The sequence below is a fragment of the Geotrypetes seraphini genome, chromosome 14 (assembly GCF_902459505.1).
Source record: "Geotrypetes seraphini chromosome 14, aGeoSer1.1, whole genome shotgun sequence".
Taxonomy (NCBI): domain Eukaryota; kingdom Metazoa; phylum Chordata; class Amphibia; order Gymnophiona; family Dermophiidae; genus Geotrypetes; species Geotrypetes seraphini.
The window spans coordinates 68,393,777-68,420,374 of record NC_047097.1 but is presented as its reverse complement, the minus strand read 5'-3'; the positions used below and the strand labels follow the sequence as shown (position 1 = coordinate 68,420,374).

Sequence of the window (26,598 nt, the reverse complement as noted above, 5' to 3'; positions counted from 1 at the left end):
TCACGCCAGTGCATGAGCAGACGCCGTCCCAACGAGCAAATGGGTCGAGGGGGTGGGGCTGGGGATGAAACAGGGTGTGGCCAGCAGGAAAAGGGCAGGCCTGGGGGTGGGGCCTTGGGTACAGATTTTCGTTTCCGAAAATTTGGTAACTGTACCCATTAACCTATGTCAAAATTAAGGCATGCGTTATTTTCAAAGAAGCCTATTCATGTAGGGGTCCTTTTTCTAAGGCGGGCTCATAGATTTAGCACGCAGTAATGAATTAGTGTGAGTTAAGTGCCATGCAGACTATAGGAATGTCAATTGCGCAATGGCGCCATTTAGAGAATCACGCCTCCAACAAACATAGGTGCTGGAAATGTAAGCCAGGGCTTTCGATGCTTAGATTTGCAGTGCCTACCTTTGATATAAATCACGCCTCGGGTGTTTTACGGCGCCTAATGTCACTTCTGGCGTTAATCCAAACAATGCAATAGCGCTGGGTATATTCTCAGTATTTTGTAAATTCTTTCTCAATCCAATTTATCATCGGATGGGAATTCTGATTTCCACCTTTATCAACAGATACAGGTGGTGGGATTCTTCATAATTCCCGGTATTACTTCCTACTATTTCATTTACTGTTTTTTTGTGGGGGGTTTTACTTCTTAATAAATATATATAAATAGTGTTAAATAGTAAACTTATTTATAAATATATGATAAACTTAGCTTTATTCGAAGTCCATTCCCCTTCCTGATGCGTTTCGCCTAACTTTCTCAAGGTCGGGGGAACTAGGCATTACAGCATAGCTTCTCCTAGTATAACCAGCCGTCAGCGACTCCAAGATTCTTTGAATCGCTGGCGGCTGGTTATACTTGGAGAAGCTATGCTGTAATGCCTAGTTCCCCCGACCTTGAGAAAGTTAGGCGAAACATGCCTACAGGGGCGTTGGGTGCTTTTCACTTAGCCTGGGCGCCCACCGGAAACCTGAAAACCCAGCGCTGTTTAGAGAATCCAGGCCTAAATCTGTTAGCATGCCTTGGTAACGGGATCCCTCCGTTTTTCATTGAACTGGCTTGGATGCATCTGCAAAAAAAAACATGCGGTCTGTTGCTTTGCCATGATTTGAATTCATGCGTTGGATGCTGGCAGGTGCTTAAGATGCTTGTTAGACTGAATGTCTGACTGACTATTTGTTCTTTGCTTATCGCTATAAATTAAATGTTCGAGTTGACGCCGTCTGATTAAGAGTCCAGGCACACAGCACGCCGTGAGACTTTCACTGCCTGTTAGCAGTCGAACAAGTTAGTGAGTAAATAATCCCTTGCTGTGGAGTCTAATGTGAATGTATCCTCCAGCTGATGGGGGGAGGGTAACCATGATATCATCTTAGCTTATACGTAGTCTTTATATGTGTCACAGACAGCACAACAAGTAAATACAAAGATGAGAATAGTTTCTGTTTAGCAGAACTGAATTTGAGAACTAAAAAACATAGATAAACCTGGAGACTTCCCATGGATGCATGTGTGCAACTTTTGTACCCATGCAAATGAGCTGGGTGTCAAACGAGCCACAAACTTCTGCTCCCGGGAGAACTGCAAAACGGAAACTGTACCTCACTGTCTGTCTTGCTCACAGTTAATGAGCTCCTTGGTAGGCTTTTGCATTGCAACCCCTTATACTTTAATAATTTCAATAAGCTCTCACATGCAGCAAACGTTTACTAAGGTGTGCTAATAGACTGTGTGGGGGGCAGTGATTAGAGCTACAGCCTCAGCACCCTGAGGTTGTGGGTTCAAACCCAACACTGCTCCTTGTGACCCTAGACAAGTCACTTAATCCCCCCCATAGCCCCAGGTACATTAGATAAACATAGAAACATAGAAAAAGCGGCAGAAAAGGGCTATAGCCCACCAAGTCTGCCCATTCCAAGTATCCCCTCCCCTGAATTTACTCCCTTAAAGATCCCACGTGAGTATTCCATTTTCTCTTAAAATCCGTCACGCTGCTGGCCTTTATCACCTGGAGTGGGAGTCTGTTCCAATGATCCACTACTCTTTCGGTGAAGAAGTACTTCCTGGAGTCGCCATGAAACTTCCCTCCCCTGATTTTCAGCGGATGCCCTCTGGTGGTCGAGGGTCCCATGAGCCAGAAGATATCATCTTCTGACTCGACGCGTCCCGTGATGTACTTATACGTTTCAATCATATCTCCCCGTTCTCTTCTTTCCTCAAGTGAGTACAGCCGCAATTTTTTTAATCTTTCTTCATACGTGAGATCCTTCAGCCCCCAAGACCATCCTGGTGGCCGTTCGCTAAACCGACTCCATCCTCAGCACGTCCTTTCGGTAGTGTGGTCTCCAAAACTGAACACAGTACTCCAAGTGAGGCCTCACCATGGCTCTGTACAACGGCATCATAACTTCAGGTCTCCTGCTGACGAAACCTCTGCGGATACACCCCATCATTTGTCTTGCCCTGGAGGAAGCCTTCTCCACTTGATTGGCAACCTTCATGTCCTCACTAATGATCACCCCTAGGTCACGTTCCGCTGTGGTCCTAACCAAGGTCTCACCATTTAGTACATAAGTTCTACGCGGGTTTCTCTTACCCAGATGCATTATCTTGCATTTTTTAGCATTGAAGCCTAGCTGCCAAGTAGTTGACCATTGTTCCAGCAACAGTAGGTCGTGTGTCATATTATCAGGTAATAAGCTTTTGCCTACTATGTTGCAAAGTTTGGCGTCGTCGGCGAACAGTGATACCCTTCCTCTAAGTCCCTGCGTCATATCTCTTATGAATAAGTTAAATAGAATCGGGCCCAGGACCGAGCCCTGCGGCACTCCACTGATCACGTCCGATGCTTCGGATAGGGCACCGTTCACCACCACCTTCTGAAGTCTACCGCTCAGCCAATCCCCAACCCATGTAGTTAGAGTGTCTCCTAATCCTATCGATTTCAGCTTGTTCAGTAATCTTCGATGAGGGACGCTATCAAATGCTTTACTGAAGTCCAAATATACCACGTCCAGTGACTCTCCGGCGTCCAGTTGTCTAGTAACCCAGTCAAAAAAGCTAATCAGATTAGATTGGCAGGATCTGCCCTGGGTGAACCCGTGTTGGTGTGGATCACGCAGTTTTTCTTCATCTAGGATTGTGTCAAGATTCTGTTTGATCAGTGTATCCATGAGTTTACACACTATAGACGTGAGACTCACTGGTCTGTAGTTTGCTGTCTCTGTCCTGCAGCCCTTTTTGTGGAGTGGGATTACGTTGGCGGTTTTCCAGTCCAAGGGGACCCTTCCTGTGCTTAGGGAAAGATTGAAAAGAACAGATAATGGTTCTGCCAGGACTTCCCTTAACTCCCTGAGCATTCTGGGGTGTAGGTTATCCGGTCCCATGGCTTTGTTTACCTTGAGTCTTGATAGTTCGTCATAGACGCTACTGGGCGTAAATTCAAAATCTTGAAACCGGTCTTTCTGGTTTGCCCTCCGGGGCAAATGCTTGAGCACCTGAATAAATCCATGTAAACCATTCTGAGCTCCCCTGAGAGAATGGTATAGAAAATTGAATAAATAAATAGTGTGAAAAGTTTCAGCCTCTGATAACCAGAGCTAGTATTGTGACATCATAATACCTCATTCTACCAATAAGAGCCAACCTCATCAGTGATGTCACAATGGCTTGATTATACTTGGCTCACTTTCACTACCTTTTGATTTCTAGTGCGGCTCAGTGGTTAAAGCTACAGACTTAGCACCTTGAGATTGCGAGTTCAAACCCACGCTGTTCCTTGTGACTTTGGGCAAGACACTTAATCCCCCCACTGCCCCAGGTACATTAGATAAAGTGTGAGCCCACCAGGACAGACAAGGAAAAATGCTTGAGCGTCAGAGCTGTTGCCAGTGCTAAAATTTGCACTACGTTTTTATAAAAGGGGGGGTTAATTAATCAAGCTAGGAACCTAGATCAGCTAGGCATGCCGATGTAGGTGTCTTTTTCAGGGTTACAAAGTAACCCTATTTTTTATGGGGAGTGGGGGAAACCCCCCTCCCCCCCACACACACAGTACACTTAAAAGATTCACTTGATATCTAGTGTTAGGGTAAGGGTTACATAATGATTATGGGAACCCTTTACATAAGTGGATATCTAGAAGGCCTTGATTTGCTCAGACTCCTCAGGCCCCGTTTTCAAAGTCATCTACCATGGGATTCCATAGTATTTATTGCAAACTATGCCAATCTATCGACCACTTAGAACTCTATGGTCTGAAGGTGCGATACATAAGAACATAAGAACATAAGAAATGCCTCTGCTGGGTCAGACCCGAGGTCCATCGTGCCCAGCAGTCCGCTCACGCGGCGGCCCAACAGGTCCAGGACCTGTGCAGTAATCTTCTATCTATACCCCTCTATCCCCATTTCCAGTAGAAATTTGTCCAATCCTTTCTTGAACCCCAGTACCGTACTCTGCCTTATAACGTCCTCTGGAAGCGCATTCCAGGTGTCCACCACACGTTGGGTAAAGAAGAACTTCCTAGCATTTGTTTTGAATCTGTCCCCTTTCAACTTTTCCGAATGCCCTCTTGTTCTCTTATTTTTCGAAAGTTCGAAGAATCTGTCCCTCTCTACTCTCTCTATGCCCTTCATGATCTTATAAGTCTCTATCATATCCCCTCTAAGTCTCCTCTTCTCCAGGGAAAAGAGACCCAGCTTCTCCAATCTCTCAGAATATGACAGGTTTTCCATACCTATTATCAGACGTGTTGCTCTCCTTTGAACCCTCTCGACTAATGCCATATCCTTCTTAAGATACGGCGACCAATATTGGACGCAGTACTCCAAATGCGGGCGCATCATCGCCCGATACAACGGCAGGATAACTTCTTTCGTTCTGGCTGTAATACCCTTTTTGATTATACCAAGCATTCTATTCGCTCTCTTAGCAGCCGCTGCACACTGTACCGACGGCTTCATTGTCATGTCCACCATTACCCCCAAGTCCCTTTCCTGGGTACTCTTATTCAATAACATCCCTCCCATTGTATAGTTGTACCTCGAGTTTCTGCTCCCCACATGTAATACTTTACATTTTTCAATGTTGAACTTCATCTGCCATTTCGCCGCCCATTCTTCTAATTTGTTCAAGTCCCTTTGCAACTTTTCGCAGTCCTCTGTAGTCCGAGCTCCATTAAATAGTTTGGTGTCGTCCGCAAATTTTATTATCTCGCACTTCGTTCCTGTTTCTAGATCATTTATGAAGATATTAAATAGCAGCGGCCCGAGCACCGAGCCCTGCGGGACACCACTCGTGACCCTCCTCCAGTCGGAGTAGTGACCCTTCACTCCTACCCTTTGTTTTCTACCCTCCAACCAGTTTCTGATCCATCTATGTACGTCTCCTTCCACCCCATGGTTCTTCAGTTTCCGGAGTAGACGTTCATGGGGCACCTTGTCAAAGGCTTTTTGGAAATCTAGATATATGATGTCTATGGGGTCTCCTTTGTCCATCCGTTTGTTGATCCCTTCGAAGAAGTGCAATAAATTCGTTAGGCACGATCTTCCCTTGCAGAAACCATGCTGGATGGTTATCAGAAGTTCATTTTTTCAGTTGTCATTGATGGACTTCTCAAAAGTGCGTTATGAGACTACGAGAGCTTCTGCTATTTCCATCATAAGAGTAACGCTGTGGAACAAATTCACTGGACTGCAAAGAGCTCTGTCTGATATTCAGAAGTTTAAGAAAATGCTCAAAACTACACTTTTTATAGAAGCATTCTAACGAAAGATGTTTTCTGCCTAATTTTGGTTTCAGGATTAATGTATTGGGAAGAGCTGTGAACCAACTGTTTACATGGAATGATTTGTAATCTTTGATGTTTGTCCAAGTCTTGTTTGCTTTATGCTATGCATGTTACTATTTGTAAAGCCGCCTAGGAATAGGCGGTTGAAAATTTTGTAAATAAATAAATCAAACTCGCTTGTATACCACAAATACTGCTAAGTTCTATGTGGTTCACAAAAGATAGAGAATACAGAAATGAATACGGTAACCAAATATATCTAATTTCCAAAAGATTCAATAAAGAGACACATTTTTACAGCACGTCGAAACTGTTGGTAAGAGTTAGAAGACATAATTGAGGAATTCAAATCCTTAGCCCATAATGCCACTGTTAGAATTTTTTTGACTTTACAACCCTTGGCAGATGGAAAAGAGATAACGCTTGAGATTTCCTTGAGTGTTTGGAGTTGGTGATAATAAAGAATTCCATGAGATATTCTGGGATTAGGCCTGACAATATCTTGAAACAAATATATCCAAAACTGGAACTTAATCCGCAGCTCAACCGGCAACTATTGCAGTTGACGATAGATTAGAAATTTATAATCAGGTCTGGCAGGCTCCTCTTTTCACTCTCCCCAGATCCAGGGCAAACCCAGCATCCTGTAAGAGATGAGAGAGGAGAAGGGATACACACTGAAGGGAATCAGACATGCAGCGCATCAGACGGATTGATATCCCCAAAAAAGTCGGCCGACAGTGGGCAGGCGCCTACTTCATCCCCATTCCAAAATGCACAGAAGTGAGACCACGAGACCAAAACCAAAAGAGAACTGGGGAGGAAGAGTTCTTGATGGTGATTTATTGGTTTATTTCCACAATAACAAATTTGCAAATGATAATCCACATATGCATAGACGAGACAGGACCCAACATGGTTGTGTTTCGGCGGACACGCCTTCCTCAGGGGTCCAATTTGATGCAAATTAAAGTAAATTAATCGGAAGACAAACACAGATTCAAAAGGAGTTATATAGACACTTCTCCAAGAAAAACAGTTCAAAGATTTGTGGGCGAACTTCACTGTTTAGTACCACTCCATCCCCAAGTTCCACTAATCAGACAACTAACCAAAGTTGTTCTAACTTCATCCAGCTTGCTGTCCGGTTAGTAGTTTGACTTTCGCCAACTGGATAGCCCTGCCAGTATGTCCACCGGATTTTTAATGCCAGCCAATATCAGGAGACTGGCACTGAATATGCAGTGTTGCTTTAAATATGGTAATCGATGTTTTATGGAAAATGCTTGATAAAATTAACCTCCATTCTTTCTAAAATATGCATGTGTAAGTGAAATTAAGAAGTATATGGGTGCGTGCTGAAAAGCAGGTGTAAACATATGGCACAACTTGTCAAAGCAGGCCTACACACGTAGTTGTGTTTTGAAACTTCACGTCCGGAAAGGGAGAAAGAATGTCCAAACCATTATGCATCCAGACAGTGTAAAATTATCCCCCTCATAGAGATAATTTAAAAATAATTTGAGTAGCTGTACAGTTATTTAGCTGGGTATTTGGCCTGCCTGAGAATTGCTCTTCTCTAGCCATCAAAATGTAGGGATGGGCTTCTGTAGAATTTGGGTTTTCTCAAGTCTGTATTTAGTACAGGGGGGGTGTAATAAATAGCAGATGGATGTTCTGTTTTCTAAATATATGCATGCTATTTTACCCCCATATGTTCCTTTTATATGAGGGTTGATTCATAAGTCACGGCAACCATTTTTCTCTCTCGAAAATGCATCAACACTGGACATCTAATATTGCGACCTTAGAATTACATGGTTCTAACTGACAAAACATTGCAATGCTGTTGGCTGGCAGGTTGAACCTTGTAATCCCAAGCATAGACTAATGTCTGTACATAGAACCATGTAATTTCTTATGAAATGAAGGAACGATTAAGTTTCAATAAATCCTCGTGAGTGTTGTAACATCTACATGTCGGATAAAACTCTGAAGTCATCGGAGTTAAAAATACTGAATTTGTCACTTAGAACCCTTTAATTCTAAGGTCGAGATGCACGTTTGAAAGTGTGTGTCAGCAGAAAACCTGAAGTCATAATGCCGCTGTACAGATCCATGGTAAGACCTCATCTGGAGACCACACTACCGGAAAGATGTGTTGAGAATTGAGTCGGTTCAGCGAATGGCTACCAGGATGGTCTTGGGGCTCAGGGATCTCACGTATGAAGAAAGGCTAAAAAAACTGTGGTTGTACTCACTGGAGGAACGAAGAGAGAGGGGAGACATGATTGAGACCTTTAAGTATATCGCGGGACGTTTAGAGGTGAAAGATGATATCTTCTGTCTTACAGGACCCTCGGTCACCAGAGGGTACTCGCTGAAAGTCAAGGGAGGGAAATTTCATGGTGATGCCAGGAAGTACTTCTTCACCGAAAGGGTGGTCGATCATTGGAACGAGCTACCTCAGCAGGTGACTGAGGCCAACAACGTGTCACATTTTAAGAGAAAATGGGATATTCACGTGAGATCTCTAGGGGAGTAAAAGTCAGGGAGTGGGTCATTGGTATGGGCAGACTCGATGGGCTGTGGCCCTTTTCTGCCGTCAATTTCTATGTTTCTATACTTCTTAATGTTGCCACCAGATAAAGAGATGAGTATGGAAGAGACAACGTCACAGCTCACACAGCAGACATCCTCCCTAGTCTCCCGATCTCAATCCATGTGACTTTGATCTGATTCCTAACGTGAAGAAGCCATTGCGGGGGGGGGGGGGGATACTTTGCTAACAAACAGGACATTTTGACTACATTTTGGCAAGGGGTGGCACACATTAGCAAATCAAAAGCAATTGATGGTATTCGCCACCTTCCCCATCGATGGCACGGGACTGTGGACAACCTGGGAGACGATTTTGAAGGATGTTAAGAGTTAAACAGTTTGTACATCGTAATAAAATTATTTCAAATGTCATGTGTTTTGCTTCTCCCCTACCAGAGACCGCTCCGCACAGCTCTCATCAGGTGGTAACATTAAGAAGTACACTCCTCCCGCTGTATTCGCGGTGGTTAGGGGTGAATACGGAAAAACCGCAAATAACATTTTATATGCTAGTCACGTTTTTTTTATAACAGCCATCCTTTAATATATTGAAATCGCGTATAACAGCGTTTTTCTCTGCGCACGCTGGGAAGTGATTTTCAGGGTGAAAGCTTGGAAGCAGGTAAGTGCCAAACTTTATTCATGATGTAATTTTGGGGGGGGGAGGAGTCAGAATGCAAAATATCATGAATAAGCGAAACCGCAAGTGCTGAAACCGCGAATATGGATGGAGAAGTGTGCATCATACACAAAGTGGACTTTTAGCCTGGATAAATACTGCCGAGGACAGAGCTTGACCTATTGACTCAGGCAGTCTGTTCCAGGTGTATGGTGCATAGTCTGGAGTTGGCAGTAGAGGAGAAGGGTACATATAAGAAAGGAGTTCCCAGGGAGGAATATAGGGAGAGATAAGAGAGGAGAGATACTGAGGAGCTGCAGAGTGAACGCACTTGTAAGTCAATAAGAGAGGTTTGAACTATATGCGGAAATGGATAGGGAGCCAATTAAGTGACTTGGGGAGATACTGACTCTGGTGGCATCTAAGTCGTGAAGCAAAATTTTGAATGGACTGAAGGGAAGAGAGATGGTTATGTGGAAGGCCTGTGAGAAGCAAGTTGCAGTAGTCTAGGCGAGAGGAGATAAGGGTGTAGATAAGTGTTTTGGCAGTGTGCTGAGAGAGGAAGGGTCAGATTTTGGAGATATTATAGAGAACGAAACAACAGATTTTGGTCTGTTGGATTTGTGCAAAGAAAGAGGAGTCAAAGATGACCCCGAGGTTGCGAGCTGTTGAGATAGGGAGTATGAGAGTGTTAACCACTGAGATAGAGAGTGTGGGGGGGGGGGGGAGAGGTAGGTTTTGATGGAAGAACATAAGAATAGTCTTACTGGGTCAGATCAACGGTCCATTTAACCCAGTATCCTGTCTTCACGGTGGCCAATCCAGGTCACATGTACCTGGCAGAAACCCAAATAATAGCAACATTTCATGCCACCGATCCATGGCAAGCAGAGACTTCCCCCATGTCTGTCTCAAAAGCAAATTATGAACTTTTCCTCCAGAAACATGTCCAAACCTTATTTAAAACCAGCTATATTAACCGCTCTTGCCACATCCTCGTTTAATGCATTCTACAGCTTAACTATTCTCTGAGTGAAAAAATATTTCCTCATATTGGTTTTAAAAGTATCTCCCTGTAACTTTGAGTGTCCTCTAGATTTTGTCATTCTTGATGGAGTAAAAAATTGTACCCATTCTACACCACTCGGAATTTTGTAGCTGTCAATCATACCTCCCCTCGGACATCTCTTTTCCAGGCTGAGGAGCCCTAACTTCTGTAGTCTTTCCTCATACGACAGGAGCTCCATCCCCTTTAATAGTTTTGGTCGCTCTTCTTTTAATCTTTTCTAGTTCCACTATCTTTTTTTTATTTTTTTTTTTTAGATAAGGCAACCAATATTAATAAGTAGCTCAGTCTTGGCCATGTTCAGTTTTAAGTGGTGGTGGGACATCCAGGCAGCAATGTCAGACAGGTAGACTGAGATTCAGGCCTGGATTCCTGTATAAATTTCTGGTGTACAGAGAGAGATCTGGGAGTCATCAGCATAGAAGTGATGTTGAAAACCATGGGAGGAGATCAGAGCACCAAGGAATTGAGTATAGATGGAAAAAAGAAGAGGTCTCCCGACTGATAGTGTATTAGTAGTGTGATGTGATGTAGTAGTGTGATGTGAGAGATAAGAAGAGAACCAAGAAGGATCAGAGTTTATTAAAAATTATTTTAAAAAAAGTTTCAAGTTTATTAAAATTTTGATATAAATACAATATCAAATATTTTCATTGCGTATAACAATAAAAAATTTTGAGGGGAGGACAACGTAAAACAATTTAAACAGTCAAACATACCATCAATGTACACAATTAATAAGTGATACATAAGGAAAAAGGGTTGAACTACAATTATTAAAGAAAGTAAGAGAACATTTAAGGAAAAACAACATCAGGAGGGTAATTAAAAATGTTTTACAAATAAAACAAGGTCTAAAAATGAAAGGGAGAAGTTGTGAACTATATATAGATCTGGTTAGATATAAATATTTGAACCTGAAATTGTTGATAAAAGAGTTAGCCTGTTTATGACTCGAATGCATCTTTGTATAGGTGGCTTTTTAATGTGCTTTTAAATTTTTCTAAAGAAGTTTCACCACGTAAATAAACTGGTAACTTGTTCCATAGCTGGGGTGCTATGATTGAAAAAGTTGTAGCTCTTCTGGTGCCTATAATTTTCAGAGACGGGATGGTCAGAGCCCCAAAATCAAAGTGAGGACAGCATATCAAGGAGAGGGTGGTAGCCTACAGTGTCAAAAGCAGCAGTTAGATCGAAAAGAATGAGGATAGACTAGAGGCCTTTGGATCTGGCCAGAAACAAGTCACTGCAGACTTTAGTAAGGGCAGTTTCTGGAGAGTGCAGGGGGCAAAAGCCTGATTGGTGTGGGCCAATAATAGCTAGGGATGACAGAGTCAAATCAATAGCAGTTAGTAGTACTTTCAAGTAGCTTGGATAAGAAGGGGAAGAGGGAGATGAGGCGATGGTTGGAAGGGCAGGTTGGGTCCAGTGAAGGTTTTTTTGTGGGGTTTTTTTTTTGAGTGGTGGTATAATTACAACATGTTTAAAGACATTAGGGATAGTTGCAGTAGAAAGCAATAGATTGAGGATGTGACGGATGGAAGGTATGACAATCGGAGAGATAGTGCTGAGTAGATGGGTAGGAATCGAATCGAAGGAGCAAGTGGTGAGGTGGAGGAGGAAAGAAAGAAAAGGCAACAGGGGGTCGGAGGAGGGTTGACAGAGTGGGTTGGAGGAGGGAGTGGTAGAGGTGGCTTGGTTGCAACAACTTGTATACAGCTAATAAGGGAATACCATTATCACGGTGAAATTTACAAGAATATTCATAATGATCTTTGTATAGATCCGTAGATGACATTCCACCCTCCAAAACACCTTAGACATATTATCACAATGAGCTGTAGAATAATTTTAGCTATGCTTAATGGATACAGAAGGATTAATTTCTTAAAGACTTTATAATCTTTTTTTTTGTAATCAATCGTAGCATTCAGTGAAATGGCTTGCTAAGTCATGGCTTCCAAGGAGCTGAGCTCCGCAGGATCCATGAACAAAGGAGTTGATCAAAGACCCAGGCGAAGAGCAAACTCGGTTGCCCACTGAGTCTGGGAAGTCAAAGAGAACGGGCTGTGCATTTGAACACAGTGGTCTTCGCGGCAAACTCGTTTCACCCTCCGTACAGACCTCTTCCTCCCCGCCTCGCTTCTTTAGCGTATTCATTTTCTTTCTAAGATTGCCGTGAACATGCAAGGAAACGAGAGGGCAGATCCCGTGTGGGTAAAGGCAGGGAACAATTCCAGCTTTAGGACTCCAATGAATAAAGTCCAGGACATCTGTCATTGCCAAATTCATCCTCTATGGCCTTGTAAACCATTTTTATTCTATTAGGCAATTGTCCGACCGTGATGGTGAACAGTGAATTCTGTCAAGCTTGAACATCTTGCCATAGCTGGTCTTTTGATACTTTTCCTTGCCTTCACTCATTCAGTTTTCAATAGCTTTGACAGGTTTAGTAAATGGACTACTTATTACACATTCCGTCCTTTGCTATCATATTTCAATAATTTGGCAATCTCTCAGAAAGTCAGTGATGAACGATGAGCAAAGTTTACCATTGTGCAAAGCATGGAATGTTTCTATGGCCACCATTAATTATGTCATTCGCTACAGTGGTGCCATTGTTTAATGCTGCACTTGGTGGGCAGGGGCAGACAGCCACCCAGAAGATTTTTCACTTATGTGCCATCATGATTACAATATGGCCTTTTCAGAGATCTTAAGGGAAAGGTTCATATGGCTTGCTCTCAATATGGCTGCATTATATGTTTGCAAAATTAGCTGCCACATTTTCAACAATGGGAATCGTACAAATTGCAGAACCTACTGCTGTCTTTAAGTTCAGTTTCATGGTAAAAGATAAGATTTCAAGAATTGAAAGGGGCAAGTTTTACCACTGAGACACATTCAGAAGTGATTTTTTTTTTTTTTTCTATCTAAATTTAACACATACTCACTACAATCATCTTGCATTGAAAAGTATGTCAAGACAATGATTAAGGACGCAATATATTATGTAATATGTGCAGTACTATAGTAGACTTGCAGTGGAAAGATATCCATGTTGCACCCTAGGAAATCTATTACCAAAAACCAAGTCAAAAGGCGTAGCTGATTTTAAGAAAGGTTTGGACAAGTTCCTGGAGGAAAAGTCTGTAGTCTGTTATTGAGAAAGACATGGGGGAAGCCACTGCTTGCCCTGGATCAGTAGTATGGAATCTTGATACTCTTTGGGGTTCTAGAATCTTTTGTTACTCTTTGGGGTTCCGGAATCTTGCTCTTCTTTGAGATTCTGCCTGGAATCTTGAGAATCTTTGGGGTTCTGGAATCTTTTGTTACTTTTTGGGATTCTGGAATGTTGCTACTCCTTGGTTTTTGTCCAAGTACTAGTAACCTGGATTGGCCACCGTGCGAACGGGCTACTGGATTTGATGGATCATTGGTCTGACCCAGTAAGGCTATTCTTAGGTTCTTAACCTATGGAAGTGAATAATTTTTATGTACAGAGAGTTGGCTGCCACCCTATTCATTTCCACCCTGGGTAATACCTGGCCCAACTTCTGTTTAGTGTCCAAAATGAAGCACGAATGTGATTTTTCAAAAATATATATTTGGCATCATGTAACCAAAAAATACATTTACAAGGATATTGTATGAAGCACCTGGTGCAAAAGTCTCTTGGTGCATTAAAAAAAAAAAAAAAAATCTTTCTCTGGACTGAATAGATTGACGACGATCTCCAAAATACAAACATTTGAATTGGAGAATCCAATTCAAATGTGCCATCATTATATTCAAAATCCTATATGGGATTTTTTTTTTCCCCATTGATTACTTTTTCGTTTAACTCCCAACAGCCTTTATCCCCTAGGGCAGGGGTGTCAAAGTTCCTCCTCAAGGGCCGCAATCCAGTCAGGTTTTCAGGGTTTCCCCAATGAATATGCATGAGATCTATTTGCATGCACTGCTTTCATTGTATGCTAATAGATCTCATGCATATTCATTGGGGAAATCCTGAAAACCTGACTGGATTGCAGCCTCAAGGAGGTACTTTGACATCCCTGCCCTAGGGCAATTCTTAAATTTAAATTAGCCTTCCCTTCTATCAGGGGAATCAAAGCTTTAGGTAGGATCTATCACTCGGATATTCTCCCTTGTAAAAAATTTGGAATGATCTTCCTATAGAAATTAGAATCCTTCCTTCTCTGATAATCTTTCAGAAAACTTTAAAGACATTTTTAACCGACAAATAAGGGATTGCAGTTGATGACTTCCATGTCCAATTATTCTCTTTCCTTGTCCTTTTAGTAAATTTTTGTGAACCGGATCGAGCCCCATAGTCGAGATGACTCGTTATAGAAGACTAAGTTTGGATTGAATTAGCTCCAAGAAACAACATTATCCATTGATTCCTAAAGTGCACAGTGGGGTGAAACCCCCCCCCCCCAAAAAAAACCCCAAAACAACAACAACAAAAAAAACAAAACCCAACAATGTTATAAAAAGAGTGTACTTATCTGTTTCCTGTACATTTAACAGATAGAGACATCAAAATTTTCAGTCAAATGCTCCTGTTATACCTAAGGCCGTCTCAAGAGTTATCACAGTGGGAAATTGAGGTCAGCCAAGCCCTAGTTTAAAACATCAGCACAGGAATGAAATTCACTTGGATGAGAGAATGTTGAGCAATGGAGTGCCACTGCTGGGGCCGATTCTGTTCACTATGTTTGTGAGCGACATTACCAAAAGGTTAGAAGGTAAATTTGCCTTTTTTGCGGATGATACCAAGATCTGTAACAGCGTGGGCACCCTGGAGGGAGTGGAAAACATGAGGAAGGATCTGCAAAAGTTAGAAGAATGGTCTAATGTCTGGCAACTAAAATTCAATGCAAAGAAGTAGGCGTCTACCAAGTTCGGCCCTTTTTTGAGTTGCGCGCTTGAAGATGTAGGCACTTGAAGCTATAGAATAGTATGTTGGGAAGATGGGAACAAAAAAATCTAATTACTGCCTATTAGCTGCAATAATTGAGTGTTGACATCAGTTTGGGGTTTTTTTTTTTTGCTAGTTAATGAATTCTTCACTACTTAATTTGCATGTGCATGTTCGATCCGCACACCATTTTTGGCGCTCAAATTTGGGTAACTATAAATATTAAAGAGTATAGATTTCTAAATTGTCGGTAGTGCTATAAAATTGATTCAAATTGATTACCAGCTTCTTCAGTTTATACCTACAATATTGTGAATTTAATTTACTTCTATATTCTCATCTTATGTATATATAAATAAATATTTAAACATATAAAAAGTGCTCAGTGTCTTATCTCTTGCATGCATCTCTTTTTAGCGGCTAAATGAAGTGAATAGCTGGCGTTTCTGGTCAGGGAATGCACAACACATTTGAGTAAACACTTGTCCTGAAGAAGCCATCGTGGCGAAACCCGGGACTGAGTTGGGGAGTTAAGAACACTCAATAGTTTGCACATTAGCACTTTTTGCACAATTTGGACATCTTTATTCACTAAATCTCATCGGAATAGCAAGCCTGCGGAGCCACAAGATTTGACCTTCCAAGATAAATAAGATAAGTGCAATAATGTATTGAATAGTGTATATGAGACGGTACTGGAACTTGTTGGACGGTCTTGCACTATAAGATCAGCAATAATGTTTAAAAAGGGACCCAAAAGTGCGATGATGGTCCCTCAATGATCTCATTGTGGCTCGCATGCAAGAGATAAAGACACTGAGCACTTTTTATGTTCAGAAAAGAAATAAAAACTACATTCTTCAAGAAATTCCTGAAACAGCCATAACTTCAAACTTACCGTCCTTCCCCCCTCCCTCTTCCCGCCACACAAAAACTACATAACCTATTCTTTACCTCTCTAGAAAGGACAAATGTTCTTCCATTGTAACCCTCCGTTTTTTTTTATCTCTTTTGTAATCCGCCTTGAACCGCAAGGTAATGGCGGAATAGAAATCTCTAATGTAATGTACATTAAATTCACAATATTGTAGGTATAAACTGAAGAAGCTCAAATTTGGATGCCATTATAGAATCCAGAGGTGAGTCTGAAAGAAATACTCGGGGTTTTTTTTTGCCTTATCATTCAACTTCATCGATGATTTGCAATGCTCCTTAGGAATATTGCTTAATTAAGGAGGGTTTGGGCAGTATTTACACACATTACATGCGCAATACCGCAGGTGCTGGTCCGCTGTACTGGCTTGTACGATACCCTCCACCCCTAAAAATGTACAAGAAGAAATGTAATTATTCTTTGTTGAATAGGACGTGTCCTTCTGTTTAGCAGATGCCAGGGTCCTATTTTGACCTAACACTGAGTGTTTCAAGTTAACTGCTAGCAGCCCCGTCAAATTGTCATGGCTAATTTGAAATATAAAATGTGTTAAATTATTCAAAGGGCTGAATAAGCATAAATAGGCAGCACAACACGGAAGAGATATGCATACCCGGTTATGATACCATGACATGTAATACATCACATTAGCCCTCCTGTTACTACCAAGAAGCCAGCAATCAGCACAGTACAAACAGTGTATGATAAAGTTGTGCGCACTTCTGCTTTTAAATTAACTCTTCTGTGGCTTCAAATGGTGTCATGTCAAGAGATACTTAAGAGGGCTTAAATACTTTCTATCACCTTTAAAGCACTCGGAAAGGGATTTCCTACCTATCTCAATTCTCTGACCGTTCCATGCGCACCATCTCGGTCACTCCATTCTTTGCGATTCTCTAACCGGCGCCTGGGACGTAGACGCCGGTTAGAGAATTGGGGTGGTTGGGCGCAATTCTATATAGGACGCCCGTGTGCAATTCTCAAAAGCCGCTTAGGACCGGGCGTCCTATACCGAATCGGGCCCACTAAGTACACTTTGAAAGAAGCGTGAAAGAAGAGTAATATGATAGAGACTTTTAAATATCCGTCTGGCATAAATACGCAGGAGGTGAGCCTCTCTTTCAGTAGAAAGGAAGCTCTAGAACAGGGGTGTCCAACCTGCGGCCTCATGAAGGATTTTGTGTGGCCCCGGTCGAGGGCGATGCAGTGTTTTCCTCTGCTGCCCCCTGGTGTTTACCGTCTTGCCGGCTCCCTCCTCTGTCTTGCTGCAGCATTTGCGCATTTGTGCGGCCCCAGAAACATTTTTATCGGCCAATGCGGCCCAGGGAAGCCAAAAGGTTGGACACCTCTGCTCTAGAATGAGGCGGCATATAATGAAAATAAAAAAGGCATAAACTCAGGACTATTTCTTCGTGGAAAGGATAGGGGATGCATGGAATGTCCTCCTAGTGAAGGTGGTGACGACAAAGACTGTATCTGAATTCAAGAGAATATGGGTATGAATAAGACGACTGGATTGGCCATATGTTTGTTTTTTTTAATTATTTCTAGATAATACTGTAGTTTATGCTCTGTTTGATCAGGAAACTACTGTTTGGATTGCAATTTGGCTACATCGCCAACCTTTACTATTGAATCCAGAAATAAAAGAGAGAGAAAAACTACGAGGGGCCACTGAAAAGTTCTCAGCCCAACCAACAAAGTTGGGGCCGTCTCCATTGAGGGCTTAGGCCTGGACTCTCGAACCAAGGTGCGGTATGGGTGTCTATTTCCTGGTATGTAGGCAGCTTGGTCATCTCTCGAAACAGGAGAGGCGGTTTCTGTCTCATTTAAATCACTATTCGGCCAAATATGAATAATATATGTGCGGCAATATTCAGGGCTGAAGCAAATTGACTTTGAATATTTGGTGCAGCCCTAGTTTTTTTTTGTTTGTTTGTTTGTTTTTTAATGCTGACTGCTACCAACTAAGGGCTCTTTTTGCTAAACGCCGCTAGAAGTTTTTAGCGCAGACTGGCAAGGTAAATGCTCCGACGCTCGTAGAATTCCTATGAATGTTGGGGCATTTACCTCGCTGGCCCGCGCTAAAACCCAGCATAAGTTAGAACCGGCACTGAATTGGCTGATATTCTATGCGCAAACCTAAATCAGGCAAAATTAGAACTGCTATTTAAGTGGTCCCTGCTTCCCTGCTCAGCTCTGTGGGCATTGGAACGGAATACAGTCGTTGCGTGCATAACTTCCAAGGTTGTCCCAACTCACATTCCTGGACCACTCTGGCTCTGCCTGGACAGTGCTACTGTGGCCCCTGGCGATATTTTGGGGCCCTGCCTTTGTTAAGCGCCACAGAATATCGCCCCCTGAGCTGCTCAGGGTGATTTCTCTAGGTAGAAGTCTCGTTTGCCTGGTTAAATCATTTGGAATGTCGGTCTTTTGCATTTTTATGACATAAGTTATATTTGTATGTATTAGGCTTATTTTAGTAAGTATTGGGTGTAAAAAGGCATGAGTAAACCCCCGTTGCAATTCCAACAGAGCACATGCTTGAAAATTCAAGGTGACGTAAGCTCCTCGTTTTCACAAAAGAAAAGAATCCAGCCTGTTAATATAAAAGCAATATGTAGCGGAATGCTACTTTCTCCTTTCTGTCTTATTAAAGGAGATCAGGCGTTTGCCCATGTGAACTGTGCTATAGGCTACCAATATTATTTTCACTTGAAATACAGCCACAAGGGGTGGTTGTGTCTATTAATCCAAGCAAAAAACTCTGAGTCCCCTCCAGTTAAATGAGATCACAGAACTTGGGAACACAACTGAAATATATAGATATTTAGATATATAGATATATATATAATTTTTTTTCATTTTGTTCTCCTTCAAGATTGGATAGCGGTAAACTTCAAACACCTCCAGAATTTTCCAAGACAGAGACGAACTATACCAACCCAAGGCCTACGCATTGTTTGGCTCATGGTATGTGTTATTTAATCTAAATCTTGAAGGCAAAAAGCCAGTCAAAACAGAGAAATATTGTTTTTAATATAGCAAGAGACCTAGGCTGTGATAACTATGTTAAACTATTGTGTAAAAAGACATATAATAATGTGCTCCATAGTACTCATTAATGTCACAATTCCACTTTAATATTAGCCAGGTAAAATAAAGTGAAAATGTTACCTTTATGAGTCCCAAAGACTTTCTGCTCTTTTATTTTGAAGTCTTGCAGTAAATAAGATTGCTGCAAGACTTCCCTTAAAGAATTCCACTTTTTTCTTATGGAGTGGTGGAATTGCCTAAAGGTTAATGCAGTGGACTGAGATCTGGGGGACCTGGGTTATATTCCCAAATGACCTTGTTATGACCTTGGGCAAGTCAATTAACCCAATTGTGCTCATAGCACTCACTTGGAGCTCTCTTGCCAGGGCGGCTCATTATCAGCAAATTTTATCTACACCTGTCCAGGATTTCTCTGCCTTGGATCCAGAATTCTGACAACTCTGTGATTTCTACTGGGATAGAAAAGATGGCTTTATTTCACTAGTCCCCTGAAGAAGGCATTCGCTGAAACTGGGATTCTGCGACTACAACAGAAGAGAAAGTATCTCTTTGTTGGACTTTGTTATGTAGCATTTTTTTTTTAGCTGGATTCTTTCTTGTTTTTTGTATTGCAAGTCAGTTAACCCTCCATTCTCCAGGAACAAAATGGCAGATTGTGAGCTCACTAGAGACATATAGGCCTACAGTAAAAATGTAGAAAAAGGTGCCAGCATCAAGACTATGGAGGTGCTTTACGATGCCTAATGCCACTGGAAGTACATAATATATAGGCTTTAAAAATTTTTTTTAAGGTAGATATACACACAACTGTTTTTCTTCAAAAATACCTTAAGACAGCTTAGAACATCTCAAAGACCTCGGCGGTGTTGCTGAGTGAAAATCTAGTTTTAACACACGCAGTCTTTATAAACCAGACTCATCATTAGTCCAATATCTTGACAGTGCTTTATAGTGCTATCTTATATATCTTATAGGTATAAATACTCATCTTAATTTTATTGCAAAAAAAGCTGCTTGGGGTGCATATTCCGACATAGGACTATGTTTCGCCACCAGGCTGTATCGAGGAATCCCCATTGCTTAACTCAGGGCCATATTCTCTGGAAAGGTTGCAGCTTCTACCGTGTTCCTCCGCGTGCCCCGGGCTGCAGATTGCCGTCGTCTGTTTGGCATGGGCAAAGGCGTGTAAAGACTGCGTGTGTTAAAACTAGATTTTCACTCAGCAACACCGCCGAGGTCTTTGAGATGTTCTAAGCTGTCTTAAGGTATTTTTGAAGAAAAACAGTAAGGTTGGAAGTGTCATTAGGCGCCTCCGTAGCTGCGATTCACATGAAAGGTAGGTGACGAAAATGTAGGCCTTGAAACCCTGGTCTACATTTCCTTCCATGGAGCCACGATTCATCAAGCAGTCCAGTTTAATTCTCCTACCTCATACTGCCGTGACTTCCTGATTCTCCCCGTACTTCCGGACAGCCTGAAAGACCAGCTCCACCCCCATATCTTATATACACGCGCCTTTGACGTAATCTCCTCTCCCATCAATCAAGGACCTGACCTGGTTAAATCAATCAAAAAAATAACCAACAAATATTCAGAATAAAGCTGCTAATAGTGGAAGGAAAGAGGCTGAAAGACAAGTAACTAACATGGAGAAAAAGACCTCAGTGTTTCAAGGAAACAACCAAAAAACTATATGTTCAGTTATAAACTGCCACACAAAACACATCCCAGGTCAAAAAACTCCATGGAAGAGATTCATAAAGATACAGTTTAAAATACACCAATTAAACTGCAAAAACCAGCAAAAAACTATAAAAACTTGTACTTATCTTCCATTCATCTCCCACAAGCAGTGGAAAGAAATATCCGTTGCTCCAATACGGAACCAGACACACTTTTCAAAGAATGAACTCAGTATTCCTGACAGGCCCTGTTTCGCCAAGTGGCTGCGTCAGGGGAATATCTTTAGAAAGAGAGCAACTGCTTCAAAAAATCTTCCACGGGAAAATGGCCGTTGCTCTCTTTCTAAAGATATTCCCCTGACGCAGCCACTTGGCGAAACAGGGCCTGTCGGGAATACTGAGTTCATTCTTTGAAAAGTGTGTCTGGTTCCGTATTGGAGCAACGGATATTTATTTCCACTGCTTGTGGGAGATGAATGGAAGATAAGTGCAAGTTTTTACAGTTTTTTTGCTGTTTTTTTGCAGTTTAACTTGTGTATTTTAAACTCTATCTTTATGAATCTTTTCCATGGAGTTTTTTGACCTGGGATGTGTTTTGTATGGCAGTTTATAACTGAACATATAATTTCTTGGTTGTTTCCTTGAAACACTGAGGTCTTTTCCTCCATGTTAGTTACTTGCCTTTCAGTCTGTTTCCTCCCACTATTAGCAGCTTTATTCTGAATATTTGTTGGTTATTTTTTTGATTTTTTTGGATATTCAGCTTGTATACTTTTTGATTAACTGGTTAAATCAATGTCATCTACCCTATATAAAGAAAAAATCCCAAACTGCTCTCTGAAATTTAATACCTTCTCATAGTTGCCACCCTCCCTACCTATCTTTATGTTGTCGGTCAGTCTCCATTTTAAATCTGACACCTGATGACCCTTCTCCAACCAGTGCTGCGTCAAGGGAGCTTGCAGAACTTCACCTACTATAAGCGACTTGTGTTCATGTCACCTAATTTTGATGAGGTGACTAGTATGCCCCACATACACAAGCCTACGTGGGCCCTCAATTATATATATTACCTGGCTACTATTGGAAGATGTCTAACTTACACTCACTACTCTCCTCCCTGTCTTTGGGTCTACCCATTCCATATCCTCTAAAGTAGCTGTGGAGGAGTGGGGCGGACCAGAGGTGGAATGGGGCGGAGTCATGTGTCCGGGGTTTTACCACTCAAAATATGATAATCCTACTTATGAATACAGTATTAGGATTCATCATTTCTTGCGCAGGACATAGTTGCGTGAACTATTTACGAGAGCAAGTCGGTTTGGGCAGATTTCCACAGTTGAAGGACTTTGGTTCACTGGTTAGGAAGTATAGAGGGTCTGGTGCGCATTGGTTTACAGGTTGAAATAGTCTATATAGGGTTACAAGAAGTCTGGATTTCCCCGGACATGTCCGGGGGTCTGAACGGCTTTTCGAAACCCGGCACTTTGGGTTTTGAAAAACCTCCTCAAATTGCGTTGCCTGACCCAGTTTGCGGACAAGAGAGGGCAGTGTGGAGTGGCGGACAAGAGCAGGCAGAGGGGGGCGGGGCTAGGGCAGGACTGGTGGGCAGGATTAGGGTGGGGATGGGCGGGTCTGGGGGCGTGTGTAGGGGGGTCTGGATTTTCTGATTGGAAAATCTGGCAACCCTAAGTCTATAACCCTACCAATAGTAAGATTATACCGCTCATATGTTTGTTTTTTTACAGAGGAATGCTTTAAAGGAAGGAAAAGATCTCGGTGATGCTTTACAACAGGTTTTCAGTTAAAACTCTGTGCCATCCAGCACGTAGTCATTGAGCAGAAAAACCTTCCTTGTATCATGGGCATCAGAACGGGGGAGGCCACAGGGGCCATGGCCTCCCCCAAAATTGTCAGCTTCCAGTCGGTTGTGGCTGTACTCCCCCACCCACCTCCTCCCGGCGCTGTACTTTTAAATCTTTGGACAGCCGCCGCGCAGCGTCAATGAGTTGGCCTGCCCCAGATCCCTTCATTCTACTTCCGGGGGCAGGCCTGCTATCGGACACTGCACAGTGGCTGCCCGAAGATTTAAAATTACAGCACAAGGAGGAGTGAGTGGGGGGTGCTGGTGAGAGGTCGTGTCACAGGATTCTGCTGGGGCTAGGGTGGAGCTTTTGGGTCCCCACCCCCCAAACAAAACAGCATTCCACTGCTTATGCCTTGTATTAATGTTAGTTTGTTGCAAGCACCTTGTGTAGCTATCGTGCTATTCTAACCTGAAATTTACTAGCAGATGTTAGTTTATTTCATACAGTTTGTGTTCTTGTAGTGCGATATTGCTCTGTAATTTACTAACAGAACTGTATCGGTAACAGTTCAAACCAACATCTTTCATAAAACCAGCAGTTATTTATCTGGCTCTCAGTTCAAATCCAGATCATTCTATCCCAAGAATAGCGAGACAAAAATTTTCAACAGAAGACTGACTCGCAGTTCAAATCACTTTCCATTACAACAGAAAAATTCTGGGGGGTTTTGTTTGTTTTTCTATAAAACCAGCAATTATTTATCTGGCTCTTGGCAGAAAATTCTGTTCCTTCTACAAAACCAGTAATTGTATGTCTGGCTCTACGGACGTTCCTTTTCGCTTAGTGCTTCTTCTTGAGCCTGGATTCGCCAGCTTTAGAATAGATCTGCGCATAACTCCAAATTACTGCCAATCAAATGCTTGTTAACTCCAATAATTCGTTACTAACACCTAACTGCCTATTGGATCTGGGATCTGCCCCCATATCTGAGCAACCTAAACGGAATTCGAGGGGGGGGATGTATATGTGTGTGTGTGTGTGTGTCCAGCAGTGTAGCTAGGGAGGTTGGCACCCAGAGCGGCGGTGTCTGGCATTGAGCGCCCGCCCCCACGTACCATTGAAATGTTGAAATGTTCGCTAGCGCGAGAGGCGTCTTCCACCTGCCGCTCGCACTAGCCTCGGCTCCCTTCTGATGCCACTTCTTGGTCCCGCGAACACGGCATAATGTTGGAAGGAAGCTGAGGCTGGTGCGAGCAGCGGGAGGATAGATACGGCTTGTGCCAGCAAACATTTAAAGAGGTGTGGGGGGGAGAGGTGCCAATGCCCCCACAAAGATGATGCCCAGGGCAGTCTGCCCCCATCTGGTTCCTTAGTGCATTACTTTGTCTATGTTCTATTTCCAACAGTTTATGTCACAGGAAGATAGATGCTTATCCTGCTACAATCTTCGATTCTACTCCTGAAACATTTGACATTATATTTGTGTGTGTGTGTGCGTTCGTGCATATGTGTCCTATGTGTGTGTGTGTGTGTCTTATTTGCAGCAGTGAATGCCAAAGCAAGACAGATGCTTATCCTGGCATGATCATCAGTTGAGCAGAACTAGCTTTCAATTTTTTTATTTTTTTTTTAAATTTCTGCTGAGACTAGTCTCTGTTATCAATGAGCCACAGTTCCTGACATACCGTGGAGGATTGCAGGCACCTGTTTCTGGTCATTGTTTCTACCCTAGCGCACCTGTCATGATCACCTAAGGGAGGCTTCCCAACTCATCTGAATGCAAAGAAGCTGAGCCAGGAAAGATCTGCCGGGGAGGCCACAGCCCCAGACGCCTTGCACGATCTGATCTGTAAACAGACACCGGCACAATATTTCATATACACGAGTGCTTTCTACTGCCAAATCTTCTCTTATTTCATTGCGTTGATGAATACGCCCAAGAAAGTTCTGTGCACTTTTGCAAGAATAACAGATATAAAGGTAAATGGTGCCTAGCCCCCTCTCACACACACCATCCCCACAGATTTGTCCCATTCCTACTCTCCACCTACTAGTTATGATACGATAGGGTTGCCAGAGGCCCGGATTTCCCAGGACATGTCTGCCTTGTGAGACCGTGTCCAGTGATCTGGATGTGTTTTCAAAACCTGGCACTTTGGGTTTTGAAAAGCTTCTGGCAACGAGCAATGACGGGACGGCATTCTATTTTATAAAATACATAACTTGTGACTCCACCCATGACCCACCCTAACTCCACCTATGATCTACCTAGCTCTACCTACTGTGCAAGTGCACATGCATGACTTTAGCGGTGGTCTAAATTTATAAAAGCCTACTTGCATGCATAAATCAGGGTTTTACTTGCAAAAATGGTTTATAAATTTACTCTCGCAGAGGGAGGACAATTTTCAGGCAGTCGTTTATGCATGCAAATTGCTTTTTACACATGCAAATTACTTTGAAACGTCCTCTCCACCTAACAACCTAACGATAAAGCAGAAACATGCAGTTGGAAATATGAGGTAGCCAGAACTTTTCCAAACTTTTACTAAAAAGCTGAGTTGCTTTCTAAACAGACGGGTTTCCATTAAAAAAAAAAAGTATCTTTTCTCTGCAGAACAGAACCCTTAACTGAAATTATCACAAAGAGAAATATCTTATTTCTTTGACACTAATATCTGCAAAAATATATGTCTGGTAAATTAGCCCATTTATAAGGAAGTTTGTATATATCATAAGACACTCATGATGGTAATTTTCTACACAAGACATTTCAATATGTCTTTAAGAAATCAAAGGTTTTGACCACTTTTTATGGCATCCTTAAAGACTGGCTTATAAACCACAGTCTAAGGAGAATCGGAGAGACTCCGGTGATTTGAGAAAATATCTCGGGCTTATAAGCAACAACAGGTGACTTGAATTCCAACATTTAATTTATTTTTTCATTCTAAATGAGAGCTAAACCTAACCCTTCTAGTAATGATCTTGGCATCAAATTAGATGCCAGCGCTTCTATTACACAGCTGCCCAGAAGTTAGCTTATTTATGCTGGTAGAGTTTAAGAAGGTCACCTTTGTGGCTCACAGCAAGAAAATATGAAATTAAACCGTTCCAAATTCCTATGGTACTGCCAGTTTTACAGGGGGGGGGGAAAAAAAAATCATGTCTAAATGTCTTATTTGCAATAATAAAAAAGATAGATCTGTGATCGGCAGCACAAGGAAAAAGCTCCTTTCTGTACATTAATAGCTGGAAACTACAAGGAAGCATATAAGTGGAATTTATACGATGACAGCAATTTCAGTGAATTTTCTGGTCCAAATTGAAAATTTTTTTTTTTCCTGTCGTTTTCACTCAAAACCTGACTTTAAAGACGGCCAGCAAGCAAAATGTATATTAATTAGAACTCTTGAGGCTGGCATCAGCTAGATACAATTATCGCAAACTGATGCTATTACAGGCTCTGATAGCTTCATTTAAATTCCTGAATAAAACATGAAATATCTTTAATGAGAAATTGGTAGAGGTGTCAGTGGGGACGAGATGCGACGCAGTTACTGGCTGAGATATCGAAGACAAAAAGTCATCCCGTGAATGCTTTTTGGGGGATATAAAATCGAAGACGCGGGTCCCCCCCCCTTTAGAGTCCTCATTTGGGTGGCACCTCGAAACCAAGGGGGGGAAACAACCGAGCCGCAAGAGGTGGAGTCGAGGCGGCAGAGACTTCCGCGTCCCGTCGCCCTTTTCTCAACGCTATGGCTGATTGAGTTTCGGCTTTGAATGTCTTGTTTTGAGAGGCTTCGCTGACACGCGTTGACTAATGTGTCGCTTTAGTTTTCAAGGGAGACGAAAGTCCCAAGGCCGGGTTTTGCACAGAAGAGAAAAGAGAACAGTTCTTTCAATCACCGTGTCAAGGGGACGGATTCACACCAATTCCTTCCTGTCACCGACTTTGATAAAGAGCTTACGGGAGAGAATTAACCTTTGTTGCCGAAGGGAAGCAGGCTCACCTGTGCCCGTTTTCGCACCATCCTGCCTTAGCCTGTATATCATAAACTTCCACTCTATGTCTTGCGTTTCCAGCAGGTTCGGCATGACAAAGCACCAGTAC

The 26,598-nt window shown here is 42.3% G+C and overlaps 1 long non-coding RNA gene across 1 annotated transcript in view; it reads left to right on the top strand.

Annotated features, from left to right (window-relative positions):
• Window positions 1-26,598, top strand: part of LOC117348183 — a 153,140-nt gene that overhangs the window by 23,222 nt on the left and 103,320 nt on the right. The window contains exon 2 of the long non-coding RNA XR_004536922.1: window positions 18,819-18,910. This is a non-coding gene — a long non-coding RNA (uncharacterized LOC117348183). The remainder of the gene's footprint in view (window positions 1-18,818; window positions 18,911-26,598) is intronic.